Source organism: Camponotus vicinus, unplaced genomic scaffold (genome assembly GCF_025532165.1).
Source record: "Camponotus vicinus isolate PSW18456_S1 unplaced genomic scaffold, iyCamVici1.0 SCAF_3, whole genome shotgun sequence".
NCBI classification, from domain to species: Eukaryota; Metazoa; Arthropoda; class Insecta; order Hymenoptera; family Formicidae; genus Camponotus; species Camponotus vicinus.
In genome coordinates this window covers 19,966,709-19,990,276 of record NW_028141967.1, presented here as the reverse complement: position 1 = coordinate 19,990,276, position 23,568 = coordinate 19,966,709, and the positions used below count along the sequence as shown (strand labels likewise).

The 23,568-nt window shown below is 34.9% G+C and overlaps 1 protein-coding gene and 1 long non-coding RNA gene across 8 annotated transcripts in view; one reads left to right on the top strand and one right to left on the bottom strand.

Annotated features, from left to right (window-relative positions):
• LOC145969370 (uncharacterized) overlaps positions 1-1,395 on the top strand; it is a 159,072-nt gene extending 157,677 nt beyond the window's left edge. For both annotated transcript variants that reach the window (XR_014438068.1, XR_014438067.1), the window contains one exon: positions 920-1,395. This is a non-coding gene — a long non-coding RNA (uncharacterized LOC145969370). The remainder of the gene's footprint in view (positions 1-919) is intronic.
• The window catches only part of LOC145969368 (lachesin), a 157,972-nt gene extending 139,735 nt beyond the window's left edge, over positions 1-18,237 (bottom strand). For 5 of the 6 annotated variants that reach the window (XR_014438065.1, XR_014438064.1, XR_014438063.1 and 2 more), the window contains exon 1: positions 17,880-18,237. The gene's annotated coding sequence lies outside the window, so the exon portion shown is untranslated. Of the gene's footprint in view, positions 1-2,062; positions 2,658-17,879 lie in introns of those variants that run through there. The other variant, XM_083095441.1, reaches the window with a different exon arrangement.
• Between the last annotated feature and the right edge of the window lie 5,331 nt (positions 18,238-23,568).

Genomic DNA, 23,568 nt, shown 5'->3' with positions numbered 1-23,568 from the left:
GATACTCCGCTAATTCGATCGATATCAACTAATAAAATCAATCAAAATAAAAATATACTTTCCGACGCGAAAAACAACGAATTAATATCTAAATGATAAATGGCTTGGCGGACGGATCGTCCCATAATTAATGGAAAATGCGAATTCTGCGGTAGGATAGCTCAAATGATTATCCTTCCCTACCTATTTCGCGTGTTGCGTCGTGGGAAACTATTAGAAGAGGAATCCCCAAAGATATACTGCGCTTATTTAAAAGTAATTAAACTCTCTGCGTGTAATTCAAACTTATGTTAAGAGTTTTCTTTATGTATCTCCAATCTTATTCTAAACTTTTTTGAAAGTATAATTTCTTTCTCTCTCTCTCTCTCTCTCTCTTTTTTCCCTTCAAAATATATGAAATGTTTGCAAAATGCTTTATTGTAAATAATTTATATGCATCTGTCTGTTTATTATTATGCAAATTTATTATATGAAAGACAATCGAAATTTAATTAGTTGACATAAAATCAGTAAATAAAACAGTATGCATCATAACATGTAACATGATAACTGAAAGATTTGCTTTTTACATTATTTGTTGAAAATTTTATTATTTTCAATGTATACATCATAAACAAATTTTAAAAAATTTTTTTACAAGTTTTTTTTTATATCGCTCTTACTATTTTTATAAAATTGTTTATTGAACTTTCCTAAAGTACCGCAAAGATATTAAATATTTAGCAGATATTAAGTCGCCGATGCGCGAAAGAATAAAATTAAGAAGAAGTGTGATTCAAGACACTGACGTTTTAATAGAATATATCCATTTTTCGATGAATCTAACAGCGATTTTTACGAGCATGGCACAGAAGAAGCGGAAAGAGAAAATAGGAATAAATGATATTGCGTAAACCGTTGCTATTTCCGTCCCTTTTAGGAGAAAGAACGAAGCACGGAGAGATAGGTACATCTGCGAAACAGTCACATTTTACGATCTCTCGCCGCGGGCCACGAATATCGCGGACATAAAAGCGCTGTGAGAAGAAAAAGAAAGAGCTCGTGCAGCAGCTTTCGCTTTAGAAAACGCAGCGGATATATAATTGTTCTCGAATCGCTTTGAGATGACACTACGTCAATCTGCCTCGTCGCATCGTCGCAAACTTTGTGAAGAATTAATTCCATAATTTAATGCTGCAATTTAGATATGCAGGTCAGATATATATTCACTTATGAAAGTTGTACAAAAATAGAAAATAGGAAAAATAGAAAATAGGAAAAATCACTATGACACTCTTTATTAACATTTACTCACAGAAATCTATGTACGCGTAATATTAAGGATGTGAAAAAACGTTAAACGTTTCTTTTTTTTACGATAAATATGCTACTGACTTAATGTAAGAGAAGTTTAAAAGGCGGATTGATATTATTAATATTGTTTATCCTTTTATATAGTTTTATCCATAATTATCGTTTACGGATTTTTTTCTTTTATAGATTAATTGAATTTTATTTTATAACTGAACAAAACAAACAAAATTGATTAATCAATTTAAATTTTCTTTTAAACAATAGATTGAAAATGATGTGTAACTTTTAAATAATAAACGATTTTTACTACTTAAACTACATGTAAGAAGATAAGAAGCTTGTATTTTTAGGATTTGTTTTAGATAAAATTGATTTTCTTAACTCAGAATCTTGTAAACTTTATTTAATATTTTTAGTGTTGAAACTTAAAAATATCTAGTTGAATAATGAAAAAGAGAGAGAAAGAGAGAGATTAAGTAAAAATTATTTTGTTCAAAAGTTTTTATCGATATATAGCAAATAATATAGTAATAATTTATGAAAAAAATATATCTTGTAAGACATTAAATAAAAAGAAATGTGTGTGTTTAATATATTCAAGATAAAAAAATAATTAATTTTATTTTTTCGTTGACAAAACAGAAATTGCATAATTCGCTATCCGCGAAATTGATTGGCAATAATTTTTCAGATTAACGAACAACGAAGTATTAAAGAGATTTTAGCAAGAATGAACGAAATCAATAATCGTAAGTGACGAAGAGCTTACCTTATCAGGATGTAGTCTATCCTCGATAATCCCTACACCTAAAATCTCCCGTAACAGCTAAACATCACGAACCGCTCTTAATGGCCTTAGGAAACACGTTCACCACCTTTCAGCACCATTCACGACGGTCTCGGGGTATATGACCCCACGGGAATCACGTGTCTCACCGCGAAGCGACCGCGCAAACGCTAATTACAAACTCTTCATGCACTTTAGCATATCATGATTAACTCCGAGAACTCAACAGTCCTTTCGTTTTGTCTTGTCATAATCTATCGCGTATCTTCGTAAGATTCCGAATATCGGAGTTGATAGAAAATTTATTTTTTTCTTTTTTTTATCCGAGAGCTTTTATCGCGAAAGCTCTCCGGCTGGATCTCTCTGATGGTCGAGGGTACTCAAAGTGTTTCGACTCAGTGCGCGTTTTTGATGGCGCGGTCACGTGGCTAAGGACTCGTTTGAGTATCGAGCGGAGACGGCGGAACGCGTTACACCGTCTCGGTGATCCGTCGGGGACTGCGTTTGCCACTGCTCCCCACCAGGTATCTCGGGGGTTGGACACCCCCGCGTCGGTTCGGCATCCCGACGCGCGACGTCGCTCCGCCTCCACGTGAAACACCGAATCCCCACCTAGTGAGGGTACCAGGGGCTTGATCCCCGATGGACCTCGACGGCGTCGTCTTAAGTCGACCACGATGCCAAGGAGAGACTCGTCGTGGTCGCCGGCTCGCTGGCGATCAAGTTCAACCCGGCGACTGCTAACAATATCGTAGAAGTCTCGTTAATTTCGCCTTCATGCTCTGACATCTTGATATATTTAATATTTAACAATCTTTTCTAATGGACATTTAATTTACGTGACTTTTATTTTCAACGAAAATGTGTCATTAATTGCGGATCTTCATTTTCATTGAAAATGTGTCATTAATATATATGAGAGTTGCATCCCTCATTTGTCAAAATGTGTTACAAGATATTTCTCTTAGATATTTCTCTTAACTCACTTAAAACCTATTTCCATAAATGTTGATTAAAAGTGATTGAACTTTCCAATCGATTTCTCTATGCAAATTCATTCTAGAAATAGAAGTAGAAAAAGACAGGGAAGGTCAGACTCGTCTAACAAGCCGTGATAATTCGATAATGCAGCTTATGAAACTGCACATTTCATAATAATGTGATGAGAAATTCATTGTAAATTAAGCATTAAATTAAAATAATTTATTAAAAGAATGTGAAATATAACTTTTGGAGGTGAGATGGATAAATCGACGACGCAATTCATTTAAAAATCGCAATAATTTCAAGAGGATGACATTATTCACAAATTTCGCGTCATTTGCACTAATGCGTGCATGCGACGGTTATACACAAGTATTCAGAGTAAAAAGAATTCCTCCGCACCTTCATGTTTATTCAGCATTTTTAATGGCGCTTCCCTCTCTTGTTACTTTCCGCTCGCACCTTCCTTTTGTCTCTCCGGTGCTATTGCAATTTCTCGCATAAATTTAATAATTAAAGGCACAGAACATCGGGAACGCATTTAATATTGAAATAAAGTGCCGTGTCGCGTCGCGCGGTCAAATCGTATTCGCATAACAAGATAACGTAATGCGAAATTAAATTTATGCGATATTCATAGCATGAACGATTTGATTGCGGACGCGGCAGACGAGTAAAAATTTCACACCCGGACGAATATTTACAGGTAGACCCAATTAATTTCCGCATGATACGCGACGCGCGAAATCCTTGTGTTTGCAAATGAATATACTTTCCGCGGGATACGCGTTACAAAAATCTTTTATGCACACGCGTATTTCCATAAAAATAAATTGTCCCGCTCTTCAATGTTTTACGAGTATTTCCGCGCACCGACAAAATTCGTTTGCGGCCATAAAAAAAGCTCTTCCTTCGAAAATTTAATACTTCCGCTCTTATTATATCGATTATATAATATTACTGTCTGTAAATACACTACTTTTATAAACCGGAGAGTTATATAATTCAGATCTCATAAGACATTTTTTTTTCACGCGGAGAAAATAACTCAGTTAAGAATAAGGTGCACACGCGCAAGCAAAAGCTTTGAATAAATTTTTATTAACTCATAAAATTTTTCGTGTTCGCTAAATACGTTTTCACGGTTCCAAAGGGAATGCCTTAAAATAATGAAAAGGGTTGAAATGTCCTGCAGTTTAGTTCTCCCTTTGGAGCTCTACGGTATTAAAACTTTGCATCCGTGCCGACTTTATATCCTGCGCGAGTCTATATGGCTGTAACTAGTAAATATACATTATTGTACCCTTTTATTGCGTCGATTTCTTTTACAAATGTAATCTTTTATATCTTTCGAAAACAAATAATTAAAAAATATAGAATGTAAATATGTAATATTTTTCGAAAGTCGAAAGCAGAAATATGTAATTATTTCTAGTGAACATTCTGTATATTCAACTGTTATACTTCGTGTTCTAGACGCACAAGATAAACGTCATTAGCAGCATCAGCAATGAACGTCCATCGAGGACAGAATGCAAACTAATTGCGAGATCGCAGACATACAAACTATATTCAAAGCAACTATAAGTGCGCAAAAAGAGGGTGCAGATGCGTGCACACGCATAGAGCCCTTTACGCGTATATCGTTCGCACCATTAACGAAAATTCTGGTCGGACACCTCGCCTCCAATTTCGCTGAAACGTGATCATAATCGACTTTGTCGATTGAGCAAATTCCGATGCGCACCCCTTAATATCAGGAAATTTCATATTTTCTCCATTTAAAAGCGTAATTTAATTCACGTGCGACATTAATTCTCTGATTTAGCCTGCAACGAAAGTCAAACCTAGAAAAAAAATGCGATGCCCGCTATACGTGACAAAGTAATCATTGAACTATATGAAAAAAAATTCTTTAAAATAAAAATTGTATTTTTTAAATTATTATTACTATTGAAATTATTTCATTATTATTAAGAAAAAAAGAACATAAAAAGATTCATATAATTATTTAATAACATTCTATTATCACGTATAGTAATCCTCTCTCATTATTTGTACATCCTATTAAAAAAGTAATTAAAAGATATCTAATCTAATATCTTAGAAAATTTTTCTTAGATATTTTCTAAGATATCTAATATTTGAAAATAAAATTCAGACAATAACTATAAAATGCTTGGTATTTGCGATTATAGAAAATACTTGGATATTGCTAAAATTAAAATATGCAAGGCAAATACTTCATCCGAACCTTCATTTAAAAAAGTTACTCTATAGCAATATTTTGATAACAAAACGTGAAACAGAAAAGAAATTATATACCGCGCATGTCGATATTAATAAAAGATATTCCAATTGTATTAATCGCAAAATATTTTCGCGCTGCGTTTCTCGGAGACCTACAAAGATACAAGTGCTTTCTGATGAAGCTCTCGAAGCGTGTGGTCTTCTCCTTTCGTCAGGTCCAAGAAAAAAGAGGGCAACGAGGCGTTCACCCTTTTGCCTCCCCTTCGACCACTCTCCGTTCAGGTCGTCAAGGTGACGACATCGGTATCGAGTGTTTTTATTCCATTACCCCAGTAGCGTGCGACGCCATCCTCTTAACCACTTACTTAACCCACGACCTTCGGCCTTGTCTCCCCCTCGTTCGCGCTTGATGGCCTTCGAAAACTCAAATATTATCCGTCGTTCGATCTCGTTCCCGCTGAGAACGGGTTCGCTCGGGGATTGTAGAATCTCGAAGAGTCTTGGGACCCCCTCTCTCTTTCTCTAAAAAAAAATGTGCCACCGCAAATGCCTTAGACCTAATTCCCAATGGTGTCAATAATCTTTTTATCAGCCGTGATTTTTATTCGATTACTTGTTCGATACGTACTCTGTCACTACACGTTATAGTGCCAACTTTTCTTTAAGCCCGTAGTGTCGCGGTCATGAAACGCCTTGCCAATCTTGGGAATCTCAGGCAGAGGAAGTACGATTGAAAAAATTGACTTAAGGAAAGTTTTATCGTTCAAAAGTTTGTGACGCTTAACACATCTTAAAGCTGGAATTTTTTTCACGAAAGAAACTAAAGTCTTAGTAAATCAGTTTTTATACGAGAATTTTTTTATCCAAATTAGAATTAATTTTTCAACAAAAATTTCTCTCTTTTTCTCTCACTCATGGAAATAATAGTTTTTACAAGTAATTAAGAATCTAAACAGAGGCAACTTTTTATAATAAAAATCTTATTTTGTAATAAAATCTTACTTTCATTTAATTTTAAAGATTATTTTATTTTTCGATACAATTTTAATATTTAAGTTAAAAATTATATGTACAAGATTAATGATAAATATATTTAAAATTACATGTTATAATTTATAAAAAATAATATTGTTAAATTGTTAAATGAAAAATAACATTAAACAAAAAAAAAGTTTATTTGAATATAATTTTTTGTCAATAAAAATAAAATATTCATTCAACTATGAATTCATCGAGAATGATAAAGCTATATATACAAACATTACATAATACAAATAATTATATGTATCGCTAATTCGCAATTTATTTCCACATCTTGTCATGAAATCTTTTCATGTTTTTCTCTCTCTCTCTTTCTCTTTAAAAAATAATCCGCTTTTATTCGTAGGAAAAGTTTCTCCAGACAAAATATGTATCTTTCTTTCTTCCTTCTGACTGCAATTTGCAACTTTCATCCCCGTTGATTTTACGTCACCAGCGCAAACAGAGGCCGAAAACTTTTACGTATCGTCGAAGTTTTTATCGCGCACGACACATTTGCGTGAAATCTGCGTCCGCAACACGTGAATCCAGAAATCTACTATTCCACTTCGTTAATGAAAGTGATATATTTGGAATGAGATGCAAATGGCCACGGGATGTGGTTAAAGTACAGATACCGGGTAGGCGAGTTTTTATCTACGCGCCGGCGAAGATAATGCATACTTTTTATTCTCTTCAATCGGATCATTTCTATTTCTGTCGTATATTTCAACGCGCATCATCCTGAAAAGGTACAAGTAATCGAATTTTGAAAGTTTAATGCGACGACATGTTGTCCCGAGTGGAATAATTAAGAAGGTTCCTATTTCAAAGCGCGTGATACGAGAGAGACTTTTTCTAACTTTTGCGAACTTTTACTTTCGCAAATCTCGTTATATCTCGTTATGGGTAAATTTTTGAACTAAAATGTAATTTATAAATTCAGTTCACTGAATTCTGCTGAAAGAAAAGTAGAGCATCAATCAAAGCATTTGTTTATAATTATTGGCAATCTCTGATATGATATATATTCTTGATATATAAATCTTTACCTTAATCGGGGATTTATTCCGTCTCATTAATATTTATGAGCGAATGTTATTAGCGTCTTCCATTTGACCGAGGACCATCGCGGATCGAATCGACGAAAGTTGGTAATCATTGCTTGCGCGAAAGCGTCCGACATTCCCGATTCGTAATAAATGCCTGGGTCCACTAAGTCGGAAATACGCGCTTGGCAAGTAAGTTAGTTATAGATGTTAGTTAGCCACGACATACCGCGCTTCTAATGGTTACAATTTCATAATTGGCTCATGCCCGTCGCCACTTTCAACGACGACGAAGTTACGAATCGTTCGCAATTGCACGCTTTGGTCTCGATTATTCGAATAACAGTTTAAGCCTCGTATACCGAGTTGAGTATGTTTGCAGATAGCTTTTATCGAGTTTCATATACTCGATAACTAACTTTTGCGCATACTACATGTCCTTTTATTTCCTTCTATTCCGTCAACGTTGATTTGATTTTGAATGCAAATACGAAACACCTCTGTCATAATACGAAATTTTTGTTAAGTTGCATTAAAATTCATTCATCAGTTGACTGAACTGTTTAATTTTCTGCATGAATAATTATGTTAAAAGGAGCAGTATAATTAATAATAAATCTGCGTCGGACAGCGAGCGCAGGTGACTAATTAATTTTCGAGCGTATATATCTATGAATTGCACATTCTATTTTGCAAAATTAGTATCTTGAATTTTAATCAATGCACGCATTCGAGAATATTTTGATCGATCTTTGATCGAAACCCACCAATCATTATCAATTGACAGGCTCCCTTTAAACGTGAAACAAGATTTTCGTCGCGACGATTTTTTTGCATCGATCAGAGCAATTTCGACTTGAACGGCGCCGAATATCGTGCTACCTCAACGCACACACAAACGAACCTTTCAAAATCATTTTCCGATATTCCGTAGCTCCTCTCTCTCTGCGATGGAACGCATGCGTAACGACGTCGATCGTCGTGGGATACAACGAGCGAGACGAGCCCGCGGCTGTAAATAAAAGGACGATCGGCCGAGATATAGAAGGCAGTCAGCCAGCGATGGCATTGATATTCTCCCGCGAGATATCGAATGCTTCGAGCGTGTAGAGAGAAATCGTATACCGAGATCAAATCCTGAGAAAATTTCAAGATTCCTCTCGTCTTTCAGAAACAATAATTCCAATTCTCAAAAATCTGGAAATAATATCGCAATCATGCAAGAAATTTGAAATTCTGATTTTTGCCGGAAGCAACTTTTCGACTTGATGAAATGTCATGCATTTATAGAATAATAATCGTAGATAGCTATATTGATACTGATATTAATATTCTCACTATTATAATAATATCGAAATATGTATAGGGAGGTAGCTTCAGCAGCCATGCTCGATTCGTTGGAAAATTTCGAGTAGACATCGTTTCGAGTGCCATCGCTGAAATTTTGAGTGGATATCGATTGGAGAGGGTCAGCCCTCCATAGCCCTACCATAGTAAACCGTATACTTTTGATGCATACGCTCGCGGTCGTGTTTATGTTAATGTAATTTTGTGTGGCGACGACGGTGCTGAAATAACGACTAAGCCCGGCAGATAAATCGTTTCTGCATACGCATGTGATATGCATGTTCTCCGTTGTTGCGTAACAGCAACGGAACAATTTCGTCCACGCCGCAATTGAATCTCGCTATTCGAGTTTCGAGACGATCCAGAAGAAAAAGATCGTACGCAATTGAACCTCGTTTTTTTACAATTAATTATGCTGCAAACATGAAATCAAACAGAATATTAGCTATATTTAATATTAAGCAAAATTATAATTATATTTTTATCTAGCATAAATTATAAAAAATTAATAATAACTGGAACTAGAATAAAATATATAGTAATAGAAATAACAAATCTAATCTATTTATCTTTAATTATTAAATAATTAAGTTATATATTATACTATATTTGTTTCCAGCTGCTTCATTTCACTTCTCTTGTGCTAATAATCAGCAATGTATGTAATTTAATGCCTTAGTTCATTCGGGAAAGTTTGTTAAACCATTACATTGCGGCATAGGGAATATTGTTTAAGCGAGCAATATAAATACATCTGCAAGAGGCGAGTCAACAATTGGGCTCGCAAAACACGTGAGCATTTCTCCGGCATTAGTATCATTAGTCTATATTGCGGTTGCCGGCTTGTTAAGCTTAGCCAGCGAAAAGCAATCGATGAGCGGTTTGCCTGAGCGGTCCATTGTTTACTATTGTTACATAAGAAGAGCAAAATAAAATAAAATACTTTTAACACGCTTTCTGATAATCTGTGAAGCAAATTTCAGCAAAACTGATAGGTATTTGCGAAGTGTAAAGTAGAAAATATTGAATTGAATTGCGGTAAAACGCAACGCGAGCCAATTATCGAAAATATTATTCGAATTATATTCGAAAATGACTCTCCGCAAAATGACGAGAAAAGTTATGTTATTTGGATGATCTAATTAATAAACAACATATATGATGGTATTATTATCATTAATTGCCTCTCCACTAACGTTATGTTATTATAATAATAGCTAACCGCTAACACAAAATTTATGAGTACGTAATTTAATATAAAATAACAGGAACGTAATGCGATCTCGAGCACTTCGCTTTGCTCAGATACCGATAAAAAACAACAATTTTAGAAAGATGGCTAAAACAACAGCTTAGCTCGCGGACAAAATATACGCGGGTTTTGCTCTTCACGACGGTAAACCAATTTTACACTCACGTCCCGAAATTGAATCGCTCCGGTTTTCTAAAGCCCGCGGATGGAATGTGTTTTGTTGCTGATTTCCTTGTCTGTAAACTTGCGAGTCACAATCCGGGAGGCTCGCTATAAATTTTGCGTATAAAAAAATAAACGCATATATAATTTATTAATTTATTAATTTAAAATTGTAGATGTGTTACAGCGAAAAATCATAATCTGCAATACGTCAAAAATCTCGAGTTTTAGTCTTATTTAAGAAAAGCCTTTAAAAAATATAAATTTAACATCGTTACGAGATATTTATCCAATTATTCGAGATGAAGTAGAGCACTCATAATATCATTCGTAATATCATTCGGATAAACTGCCGGAAATATCTGCAGAGCGTCGGCAGAAGCACGTTAAAGGCGGCCTGCTAGTCGTTTTTTTTTCCGTTGCGCGGTTTGAAAACAAGGTCGTGCTGATTGGCAGTGGTCACCCGGTTTTCCCAGGTCACCGTGGAAAGTTGAACCGGCTAATGGAAATTTGTTCGTTCCGCCAAACACACGTCGAGTCACATGACATATCGCCTCCTCGTTCGTTTTCTCTCTCGCATCGTCTATCCTCGTCCTCCCTTTCTCGAAGTCCCCGAAAGTACGCGTCACTTGTTTTCATCCCTTTAAACCGCCACGTGCAATTTTTTTACGATTCGCTCTTTTTTATCAATGCATGCATGTACGTTTTATATCGAGGAAATTCGGCCATCTATCTACTTAAAGCATATTGGAAAGAATAGCAAAACGAGATAAAGAAAAACAAATACGGATTATCGTATCAATTGGATTAAAATTTCTCTCGTGAATAAAAATAAATTTTTATGTATAAATATGAGAAAATATTTTCTTTCATTTGCACATCTATGTATTCTATCTAGTATTAGCCATGTACCATATTTGCATAGTTTATCTATCCATTCTTCAGATTAGTCAGATGTATTTTTCGTTACTCTTGATCATATTCATTCCAACTCGATTTCTTCGAGCCAGAAAAAGAGGAAAAAGAGAAATTCTTTTTATTGCTGGCAAATAAACGTAAAGATATTTTATATTTATATATTATATTAACAATCACTTAATATTGTGCTTTTTAGATGCGCGATTCAAGTTGTGGAAAATAAACGCGATATATCTATTGGCTATATTAATATGTGCATTTTAACTCTCTATCGACGGCTCATTAATGATTCATACCTTTGAAATTGTTTATATCAAGCTCATATAATCAAAATAAATACTTCATGTATGTCTTACACAACATTAGAATAAATATCATTAAAATAAATATCACATGTATTTTTATTCTAAAAATAAATTGAAAACTGAGAAAAACTTTGATATATTTGTACATTAATTAATTTATAAAATTCTTTTCGTTTCCTTTCCCCCTATAATGAAGAGAAATTGTAAAATTCATTTAAATTTTAGTATACTCGCAATAACATTTCTCTGTTTCAATGAAATCGTTAAATTATTTTTAGCTTCACATCGTGACCTTTTATTTTTTCACTTCATTCATCTCACCTTTTTCATTCTTCTCATCCGTACGTCGATTCACGATGTACCTTTTTTCATCAGCTCGCGTACGCTTAAGTCTCACATCAACAGCATTCAACCTCATGTATATATGCATTTCGATTACGAAAGAATATTTTGCCGGGAGAGTATGAGGGCGAGAAAAGTTGGATGGAGGGTGGAGGGGAGAGATGAGGAATATAGTATACCAAAAAGAACTAGATAGTCCTCGTCAAATATGCGCCTGTTGCAATTTGCCTATTATATATTCTCATCGGAAAGAAATATCACCCATTATTTTCTCCTCTGCCGGTTTCTCGGTTAATGTAGGTGGATAGCGAGTTTAAGAATATAACCGTCGTTGTTCGATCACACATTGCGCGATAATAAAGTCATTCTGAACAAGATTAATCGATTTCAATGTATGTGTATGTATTAACAATAGAGACAAATTGATAAATTAAGATAAATTTGCAATTTAATAAATTTCAGGAAATTGTTTAACTTTAACTTGCGCCTCCTATAGTTGTTCTTTATTTAGGATTGTAGAAAGTAAACACGGCTGTAATAACAAGACTACATCTCAATTAGTTACAACTTCAAATTGGCAAAGAAAAACATTTAAGAGGTGGTATAGTTTGGTGATTCCAAACAAAACTTCGAGAAAAGTTTATAATTCTAGCATGGAACAAATAATTCAGTATACACCATCAGTTTTTCGAGACAGACATTAATTATTAACACTCAAATAACACACTTAAACACAGAAATAAATTTTAATTTACACAATCCTGAAACAAAAGACAACATTAACATTGTGTGCACACATACAATATACACACATACATTAGACTTTGCGTTTCCTAAACTTTTCCGAGGGAACAAGTTTTAATGGATTTATTGCTACATCTTAAGATACTAGGGAAGAGAAGCCGATATTTCTCACACATTGATAATTCAATTGTGCTTATTTAAAATTAATATGTTAATGTGAATGTATTAATATTCACTTCTAAAATTATTAAATGATTACTTTTTTATTTTTAACACCAATTTGGAATTGAATGATTTTAAATAGTGTTCCACAATTACGAAATCATCGTTTAAGTATCTTACAGATTTATTTTCATCAAAATCTTTCTATATATTAACACAATTTTATTTAATAAAGTTTATAGTTATGATATCATAATCTAATCGCGTCGTGAAGTGCATAAAATTAACGAAGGATTTAACGTGCATTTAAAGTCGCTTCGAAGCACAACACCATGGCGGTGACAGATTTGATACGCACTCGATAGCCAGTGAAATATCATCGAGCGCATATGCCTGGCATCTCGCTGACACATAGATAGTCACTTTGGAATGATAGAGAGTAGGCTGTTAAACGAGCATCGTATAAATGCGCTTCGCAGATCATGCGTGTCACGAGGCATGTAACTGTATCTCCTTTCATTTAAACTTTTTCAAAAAGAGAAGGAAAAATCAATCAAAATTTACAGCACTGCTCTGTTGAAAATTTTACGGGATAAATTTTCATTAATATTAAAAAATGTCGACGATATGTCGCTAGTTAAAAAATCCGGCATGCCTAAGCATTAGCCAATTATAAAAGATGCGTAGAAAAATGTGACGATTAAACTTTATTGAATCTTGCACAAGCAATTTTCCGAGTCGCGTGTACAGGTGCATCCATGATAAAGGGGTATCGAACGACGACGATGAATATCATGCATATGTTACGCCTATCCCCCGAAGCATATTGCGATCGAAATGTTCCATTAATTGCATGTGAACGCGCTTTCAATCTAGCTTGCGAGGATTATTAAACGAGATTATCTTACGTTGGCCCTTCACGCGCCGCGATTCTCTGTCATCCCTTATGGGATGGGAGTACGATCATGAGAAGATTTATACAGATGTAGCTATAACAAGGCGCGATCGATCAATAATCAAAAGATTTTTTTTTTATTAATACAATTTAAGAGTTAAAAAAAAAATTCTGATTAACATGTGTACCTAAAAGTGTTTGATGTAAAAAATTTTACAATTAAATATTAAGTTACGCATTACCATTCATGCGGTTCAACTATCTATTATTTTAATAGTTATTATTTATATATACATGTTAAAAGAAATTTATTATAAAAATTTTTATTTTATTTCAAGTAACTCTTTTCAAATAATTTTTATTTAATTAAATATATGAAGAGTTTTTTTCAGATTTTTATTAAGAAGCTGAATCTGTTCGAAAAATCGTCGTTTTTTTCTTATATTTATATAAATTAAATATTTTGAGCAAATAAATATTGCATGCCAATTATCTTTGATTAAGCTAATAAGAAGAAAATTATTCAACCAAATTCGCCTTCATGGCTCAGTGAAACTATGTTTACTTCCGGGAGTATATGCGCGAGACAAGCGTATAACCGGGGGGCGTTAAAGACACAATTATTGTCGCAACGACCCCTTTTCGCCCTCAACCCATCTGTAACTCGACTGTAGCCAATCTCCATTGCAATGCTGCGTCCCAACACGCATTTCCGCGAAACACGTCAAAACAATATAAAGCATGCACACGTCGCATTTCCCGTCGTGTACGCTTGCGTTAGTATAACGACAACAATATTCCCAAGCCGCGAGTGTATTTGTTCCCGTACCGATGACACGCACTGGCGATTGCAGATCGATATTCCGATGTATATATTACACACCCATCCGTATTTTTGTGAAACGGAAGACAAAAAACCAAGGAATAATCGGGAAGATTAATCTCGATATGCGGATGATAAAGCGTCGTTGAAATCTGTTTTGACGTTTTGCATAATTTCGAACAAGGTAATCGAGGAACCGACTGTTCAGCGATGAAATTCTATATCGTTGAAATGTAAAACGCGCTACGAATAAGTGCGTCAAAACAATATAAAGCACGAACGTCGCATTTTCGCTACTGTCGACACGGCCACACCGCGGTATTTCGGCGGGAGTGCGATCTGTGTACTCGTCGACGACACGTAAGCGTTCGATGCCCGATCGATGCCCGGGTGTGGTATGTGTTTCACACTCGTGTGCATGTATGTATATACGTGTGAACCAATATTGGCTGCCAAGTGAGGGATGCGATGCATGCTGAGCCCTCAAACCCTCGAACCGGCCGCTGCGACAGCCGTCTTCGGCTCAAAGCAAAGCATCTCGCGACGCGAATCGCTCCTGCTGTTTCCGACATCTCACGTTGTTTCGATAATAATTTATTCACTACAAGTTTTGGAGAAATATCGCGCCGTCCCCTTTATCCTTTATCAATCGTTATTACATGTATTTAATGAAATTGATTTCTTCCGGATTGTGTGATACCTCGCATCCTAAGTATGTAGAACATTTTAATCCTATGTTACAAAATATTATCTTTTCGGTTATCAAAACAATTTCCCTAGGCCCCTTAGAATATATGATGACAAGAATATACAGTACCCTCCATAAGTATGGAAATACAATATAAAGATACGGTATACAATATAAAGAAAATAACTTTAATTTCTTCAATATTTGCCGGATGTTATATCCTTCTTCTTGTAAAATAATAATCTTGACTCGCAATTCATATGGAATCTGGCACGTCGAAGCCATTTTTAATGATTGTAGTAATTTTTGTTACTTTTACAGAAACTAAAATCAAACTGCACTTAAATAAGTTCTTATTACTCTGATGTATGTTTCTAATGCGCGTAAACATTACAGGCATTCCACTACAGCATCTGATATGCTGTAGTAGCACTAATTGGCAGAACAAATCAACGCGCGAAATTTAACTCCGAGCAGTTCGATGCCGCGTAATAATTATTCGGTATATTTTCGGTATAAACAGGCGTCATATCATCATTTAAACGTCTTGCAATATATTCATATGAAAAATCTGCACAGATTGCTGCCATGCGATTGTTTATCTATAAAATGCAATGTGTTTTCAAACTTGTGGAGGGTAGTGTATATCTATAGAATTTTTAGATATAGTGTGAAGTTTGAATACATCATCGTAACGATATATATAATTTTATATTTTACGTATGAATAAAAATTATTTTTTATATTAATTCATCTAGTATCTCAAAATTAACTCAAAGAGTATTTTATTTTTTTTATAAATAACATTAATTATTTGTTCAAAAAATAAACTATTTATATACCAAATTATTTATATATATCTTACTTACGAAATATACATATGAAATATTTCATTTGATATCGACTGTGATTTTTTTTCTAAATTTCATAGAGAATATATTTTACGTATAAGTAAAAAAATTATTTTTTATATCAATTCATCCAGTATCTCAAAATTAACTCAGAGTATTTTATCTTTTTTATAAATAAAATTAATTATTTGTTAAAAAAATAAACTATTTATATACCAAATTGTTTATATATATATCTTACTTACGAAATATATGAAATATTTCATTTGATATCGACTGTGATTTTTTTTCTAAATTTCATAGAGAATAATATGCCGTCTATATGTTCGAGCGCATGGATACATGTCTGAAAAATGTGCAACGCGAAGGAGCTAATTAGAGTTCCCTTGTGAAAGACGGCAGCTTAATAAAAGTGCAAACTTTAGTCATGACGTTGGACGTCGGTCGTTATAATAAATGTTAGGCGCGCGGCGATTCGCCCGAGAAATGTCAGCATAGTAAGCCATTGTCTTACCCCGAACAAAGCACGGTGACCTTTCTCCTTAGACATCGGCTTCTACGACTTTTATCGTTATTACGAAACGCTGCAGGAAACTTAACTTCGACGTCATAAAAATAAAGCAAAATCATCTACGTGACTACTTTTAGCTTTTTAAAAAATATAGTAGTGTTTATTCTCTCGCGATACATACACGGAAAAATATACGCCGTTCTCTCAAAAAATATGCAATTTCTCCTAACATTTCTCCTAATATTTTGATACTTTTTTTATTTCTTCTTGTCCTTTTTGTATAATCTTTTATTCATTTTAATTCATAGCAATATTTAATCAATATGGCGTAGATTTTTACGATTCCACTTCGTCATTCAATTCCCACGAATATTAACTTATACGAGCAGGTTTTGCAATGTCCGTTTCCAATTTAAATTGCAATTTCTCACGACCGTATATCTGCCGCTTTTTGTTAAAAATCGATGTTGATACGAGAACGGCGCGTACTGTATCGTAGAAGTTTCACAGCGCGATGAAGATTCCCCCACAGGGGGGTCCTTCTAACCGCCTTGGGTATAGTATCATTTATCTGACTGCCAGAGCCCGCAAATTTATAGCGCGTAGTCTACAAACAAGCATGTTATCTCGATACAAGCGCTTACAACGTATCATTAATCCTTTACGGAAAAGTTATCGTCAACGTGAAACGGATTTGATCAAACTCTTGTCTCGCTTTAATATCTCTAGCACTCAGTTTTATTATAAAATATCTTTCGCGAGAAACTACATTTTACAAACAATTTCAAAATATTGAGGAAAAGAATACTGTAATATAATAAAAAATGAATTAAAAAATATTTGAAAAGAACATTTTATATAAATTATGTAAGTTGGAAAAATTACACGCAAATTCCACAAATGATGAGCTTTAATAAAATATAATAAATAATAATTTGGACCAAAATGTAAAAACTTGACATGCACAAATTTCATTAAAACGTTGCAACGTGCAAATTTTTATATTATAATATTTTCTAGTAATAATTCGCGAATTATTATTACCAATAACTTTAAAAATTATATACCAATTAATTTTAAAGTCTTTTGTATTATTATAAGTTTTTGTATTTTTTGTATATAAATTTATTATTTTAAAATTATAGAAAGTAATTTAAAACTCATTGATACGCTACACAGCAACGGAATATTATTGTATTACATATACCATATTGATTTGTTGTTTTCTATAAAATTAGTATAATATTATATATATATATATATATTTAATACAAATAATATATAAAATTAAATTTTGAACATTATAAAATAATATCCAAAATAATTAATGTTTAAAAAAAATATTACGCGTACAATATTTTATACGTAATATGTTAAATATCTTATATTATATTAAATAATGATTTAAAATAGAGCACTATCGCAGATAAACAATGAATAATTAATTTGAAGAAAGAATAACGCACAAATTAAATAAATTATGAATTATTGCTTACCTTATATTTCACAATTACTTCGCCATCGTCCGATGCCTTTCGGAATCCGCTTCTCCTGTTTTGTTCCTTCTGCTGCTTTTTCATGGCACTCACTCGCGAAAACATAATTAATTACTCGCGAAAACGTAATTAATACAATTGCACGCAATTAACCTTATCTAAGCTAACCATTTAAATATGATACAGTTACCGACACTTCACACTTCACACGATACATGCACTTCGAGTCAATCGCTACGTGTATTTTATCGTATTGCAACGTTTGGCGTTTCTCGATAGTCCTCGCAATTATATTTTAACAAATAATATACATTACATACGGAGCGTCTTATATCACAACTCACCGGCTCGAGTATCGTCGTGTAACTGACCGCGAATAACAACAAGGTCACTACGTCACTACTAGAATATGTACGCACCGGCAGGAAAGGTGTCCCGGTATGTGTGTGACGCTCACTGACGTCACACTCACACAAGCGAAGCGCGCATGTACGCGGGCCGGGCAGCGAGAGAGAAAGTGGGGGTAGAGTAGTGGGGGGGCATTCCGATGTTGCGTCCTTCGCGCACGGCACAAGAGCGAGAGAGAAAGCATTATAAGACGTGATACCCGAGTTAGAGGTGTCCGATAGCTATCAAACACTAGTGTCGAAACATTTAAAGCGCGATATGGAATATATTTCAATCCAAGCACTCTCTGCGAATAAACGATTATCGATATAAGCGAAGATAACGACATAAAAATAAAATGATAATTTACAATTTCTACTTCGTGTCGTTTCGATTTTTACTTGAAAATTCAAGTGTATAAATCAATGATCGAAATATATAATATCTACTTTGATTGAAATAATCATTGATAAATATACAATAATTGGCTTGCTATTTTTCGAATTAAGAGCACGAAATAATATATACGAATCGTTGGATCGAATGATTGAAGTAACGAAAAAGCAATTATTTAAAAAGCATTTATTAATAATTAATTTAAAATAAAAAATTCGGAGAAAAATAAAATATTACGCGTAAATTGATTTCGTTAAATATTTTATGGTGACGAGGAATGTAATCCCTTAAGAAAAATAATCAATAATTTGAAACAGTTTTATATCAATTATTAAACAGCTGGTAAAATTGTTTCAATATACTGATTATTTTTTAAAGGATAATTATGTGTTATACCTATGAAAATATGTAATTGTGTTATACTATATTATATTTCTCCCTCTCGGTGACGCACAGCGCTTTGCTATTTACATCTATAGGCGTGACTTTGACCTTATCATTTACGCGACGAGACAGACACGTGCCGCTTTTGTATACGTCGCATTATCTCTCGAACTGTGATCGCGATGAATATTAACAGATATCGAGCGATTCTATACATTTTTACGATATTTTATATCTCTGCTATTAATTCGATTCACGTAATGTCGCGTGTCCGATGTCATTTTCGCTCATTAACAAACCGTTATGAATACGGGATGGATCGCAATACGGTTAATTAATATATTTATTAATTCCATTTGTTTTAATAATTCGTTAATCGCTTATTACGATTCAACGTTTGTACGCCGTTGTAATTGTAATTTGTCAAAACGCCGTATTTGCAAACGAGTTTTATTCGATTAAAATCGGTGAAACTGTCGGCGAATTTAACTTTATTTTCAAATATTGCACGATCCGTGAACATTTATCTCCTCATGCATAGTTTTCGCGTTATTATTTCGTCGTAAAATATAATAAAGTGCGCGATTAATGTCGAAAGTGCTGTGAAAAGTGCCGAGCTGAATTATATTCGATTAATTAATGCGTGCGCGGTCGTAATTAATCGTGCTTTCGCGAGTGAGTGCCATTGAAGAATAGCAAAAGGTGAACAAGAAAAAAGGAGCTGCCTCAGGAAAGCATCGAATGATGACGGAGCAATTTCACAGGTGGACGTTGCGTGCATCGTATCGGTGAGTTTTAAATTACATATTTTTAAATTATATGTTATTTTATTACATCTCTCTTCTCTTATTTTCTCGACATATAATGAATTTTAATTGATTGAATTTTAATGAATTTTTAATTAAAAACGATAATTGCATATACACGTGGTATATATATAAGATATGTCAATGATAAGAATGTAGTCATACATACCCGGCTTGTCATTAATTTTACGTATGCAAAGTTGGCGTCGAGACACTATCGTGTCTCTTGATGCACGATTTGACAAATGTTCTTTGCGCTCGGCAGCGTAAATAAACGTGACTCAAGATCATTTCACATTCAATGCGTCGTTCCGTGAGAGGCTCGCGTTCAGGCGAAACAACGCGCGAGAAAAATCGAGCGCACGTTCGTCTATATATATATATATATTCAACGAGGGGGGAAAGGGGGACGGACGTTCTTTAATGTCTAACTGCGCGTTCAATTTCGTCGTTTGCACATCCTTCAAAAAGTTGAGCCCATAAAAAGCACAGATCGAGGTGGAGAATAATGCCGAAGACATTCTTGTAAGATCCTCGATTCCCTAAGGACATTTCGCTCACGTCGAACGTCCTCTCCCTTTCTCCCTGCCGTCCCCGTTTCTTCTCCTCGTCATTCGCGCCCCGAAAGAGAACACATTAGATCCTTTGCCATGCACGTTCTAACGCGCGAGTATTCTCTTCCCTTCCGCGCCAGTCGTCGATTCCGACTTTGATATAACACCTACGCCTTTGTACGTAACTCGGGGATCAGCTTCTTCGAACGAGCGGGGTGATTTAGGTGCTACCTTGGGAGAAAGCTCCCGCCGGAGGACGGGGTGGGGGCGGAAGCGAGAGCGGAGATCCGGCGCGATTCGCGAATATCAAATTGAAAAGTCGAATTTGAGGGGGCGAGAAACGGCCGGCGACGACGACGAAGTCGACAGAGGGGCGCGACGACGACGAGGAAAGGTCGAACTTCGGCAATCTCAGTAACTCAAGCCGGAGGCCTCGACGTTTCTTGAAACTCGCAGAGGATAGTAACAAGCCGGGGCACCCCTCCCGGGCTATAAGAGAGAACTACCGAGGGTGATTGCTTCCGGGCTTCGCGAATAAGTTGGATCACCATGGCCATTTGCTTGCGAGTCCTTTATTCTCTCGGGAATAGCCGCGATTATTATCCGGTCTCGAGCGAGTCTTGTCTCGGACATTGTTACACTTGTCGGGAAAAATTATCGAAACAACTTGAGGGTATGTTTGCGAAAGTGAGTCGACTCTCTCGTTTCGATTGTAATTCTAAAATAGTGTATTACGTAAACACTCTCAAAAATATAAATGTTTAGCGGATTTTAATCGGTATTTTTTAGTCGTGTCAAAATTAAGAATTAAGGGATTAATTAAGGTATAGGATAATTTAATAAATAAGATGACATTATATAACAAATGTACGCACTTAGCATAGTGTAATAATTTTTGAGGAAAATTATTAACGAGATACACCTGTATATTATAACGTGCGTATGTACAAAGTATGAGGAATAAAATTGAGACAAAGTTTCGTACTGAGACGGCAACGAAAAATTGGATCTCGCGGCCTGAAGCCGAATCCGCAAAGGTTACGATCGTGGCGACGTGTCGGCGCGCTGCGGCGCACGAACGATATTAAAATCGATGCCGGCAACAGATGTGCGAGGATAGTTTTATGGCGTCGGAAGCCAATAACGAAAATCATTAAATTAACTTTAACCGCCGTTTGCACCGAGTATTAACGGTGTGCTAATTTTATTATGTAGCGTTTACATAAAAATCGTATGGATAACCGATCCATGTTCCATCCAATTGGATCACCGCTGTATTTCGAATGAAAAAAGTCTCATCGCTCAGCTTTAAATGATTTTTATGCATTACATTTATTATATATGTTATTCTAATTTTACACTTTTTGTCTATCAAGAGTATAATTATTTTATTTTCTTATTTCTTGATAAATATCGTAGAGTCTGTTGGAGAGAGTCCAATATAATTTTTCAATTTTCAATATTTGACGTAGATTGTTATAATGCGATCAATAATTTGTGTCTTAAGTCATGTCTAAGTTGACATTTATTAAATTGCTTATATATTAAATAATAAATTCTCCTTCTTATTTATATCTTATTAGAAAATTCTCATGAAAAACAGGTCTCATTCAACAAATATAACAAAATTAAAATTGTTTAATCATGATCATACCGCTACATATCAATTAATGTAATTTGATTATATTGAAAAATCAATAATTAATAATGACTGTGTCAACCTCTTCACAGTTAAATGAAATATAATTAGCGAGCTTAAAATTTCATCAACAGGCGAGACTCGTCGCGGGACTAATAATAAATTATATTATCTTGGTGGCGACTCTTCTCGTCGCGCGAACTCTCCTTTTTTCTCCTATCAGAAGCGCTCCGGTATGTTGCAAGTTGGATTAAAACTTTGCAAGTTTCTGGGATGGCGCGACGTGACGCTACCAAGAATTGGTACATATACGCAATACGGAAAGGAGCGAGGATAGAGGACGTATAGTCTTGTGCTTGTGCGGTATCAGTGCTTCGCGACATGCTCAGTTAAGCGCGAAATGAGCATTTTCGAAATAATTAAAAACGATGCGGTAAGCGTTTCACGAGTGCGAGTATTATCGAGCGAACTTTGTGAAAAATCGCTTACGAAAAAAATACTATCGCAATTTTTCCGCCCGCATGCAAACGAGTAATGGCAAATTTTGTGGAATGTAGTAACTGATATTTATCTTTCAGTTTTTTTCATCGTTACATACTTAATATTTTTGCGAATAAATTTCGAAAAGCATCATTATGAAGAAAACTACACAATTTTTGTTATGAATTGTTTATCATATAATAAAAAATTGCAATTATTAGAGAAGGAAATACTATAAATTATCCGCTTTAATATTCATATATTATATGCTACTCATGATATATACAGAAATCTTTAATTAGGTCAATTTTGTCGTTTTCGCGAACATATTGAACACTAAGCTGACGTTTGTCAGTTGTTGCGGATATCGAAATCTAGTTAATAAAGTAGGTCGGCATTTTACGATCTGACGTGCTCTTTCTCAATCACACTATATTTACGTTGCATAAACCTGATGAAGATGAAGCACGCGAAATGGGATAAGTTTTGGAGCAAATACGTGTTAATGAAAAAGTTGCGTTCAAAAATTGACGTGCCAGTAAACGTTGACGGATTACATATCTAAATTATTAATCAAGAACTTTCTTTGTTTTATACAATATCAGTATATTTTTCTTTTCTACAAATCATCTACCTTATCGATAACGTTTAATATATCACAATTTCGGAGAAGAGCGAATAATCGCGCGACGAGAGCTTTATCGATAGCATCTTCCGGATCTAGATTCGAGTGAGCGTCGTAGAGTCAACGGTGGCAGGAATAGGGATTCCGACGCGAGACCTTTGTAAGACCGGAAGACTCAGCGGCAGGATGATAGGGGTACAGAAGACACGAGAGCGTAAACACTGACTTAAATCACCGTGCACGCCTCAGGGTAGGATGGTGACGCGCGATGTGTGTCGAAGGATACCAAACCCTTCCTTGGTCCCTCTCTTCCTCTTTCCGCCCTTCGCCTCTTCGGCGAACGTGGTGGAATGATGAGGTGTCGTGCTTGGATAGAGAGAGAGAGAGAGAGAGAGAGAGAGGATTTTCCGGACCCGCT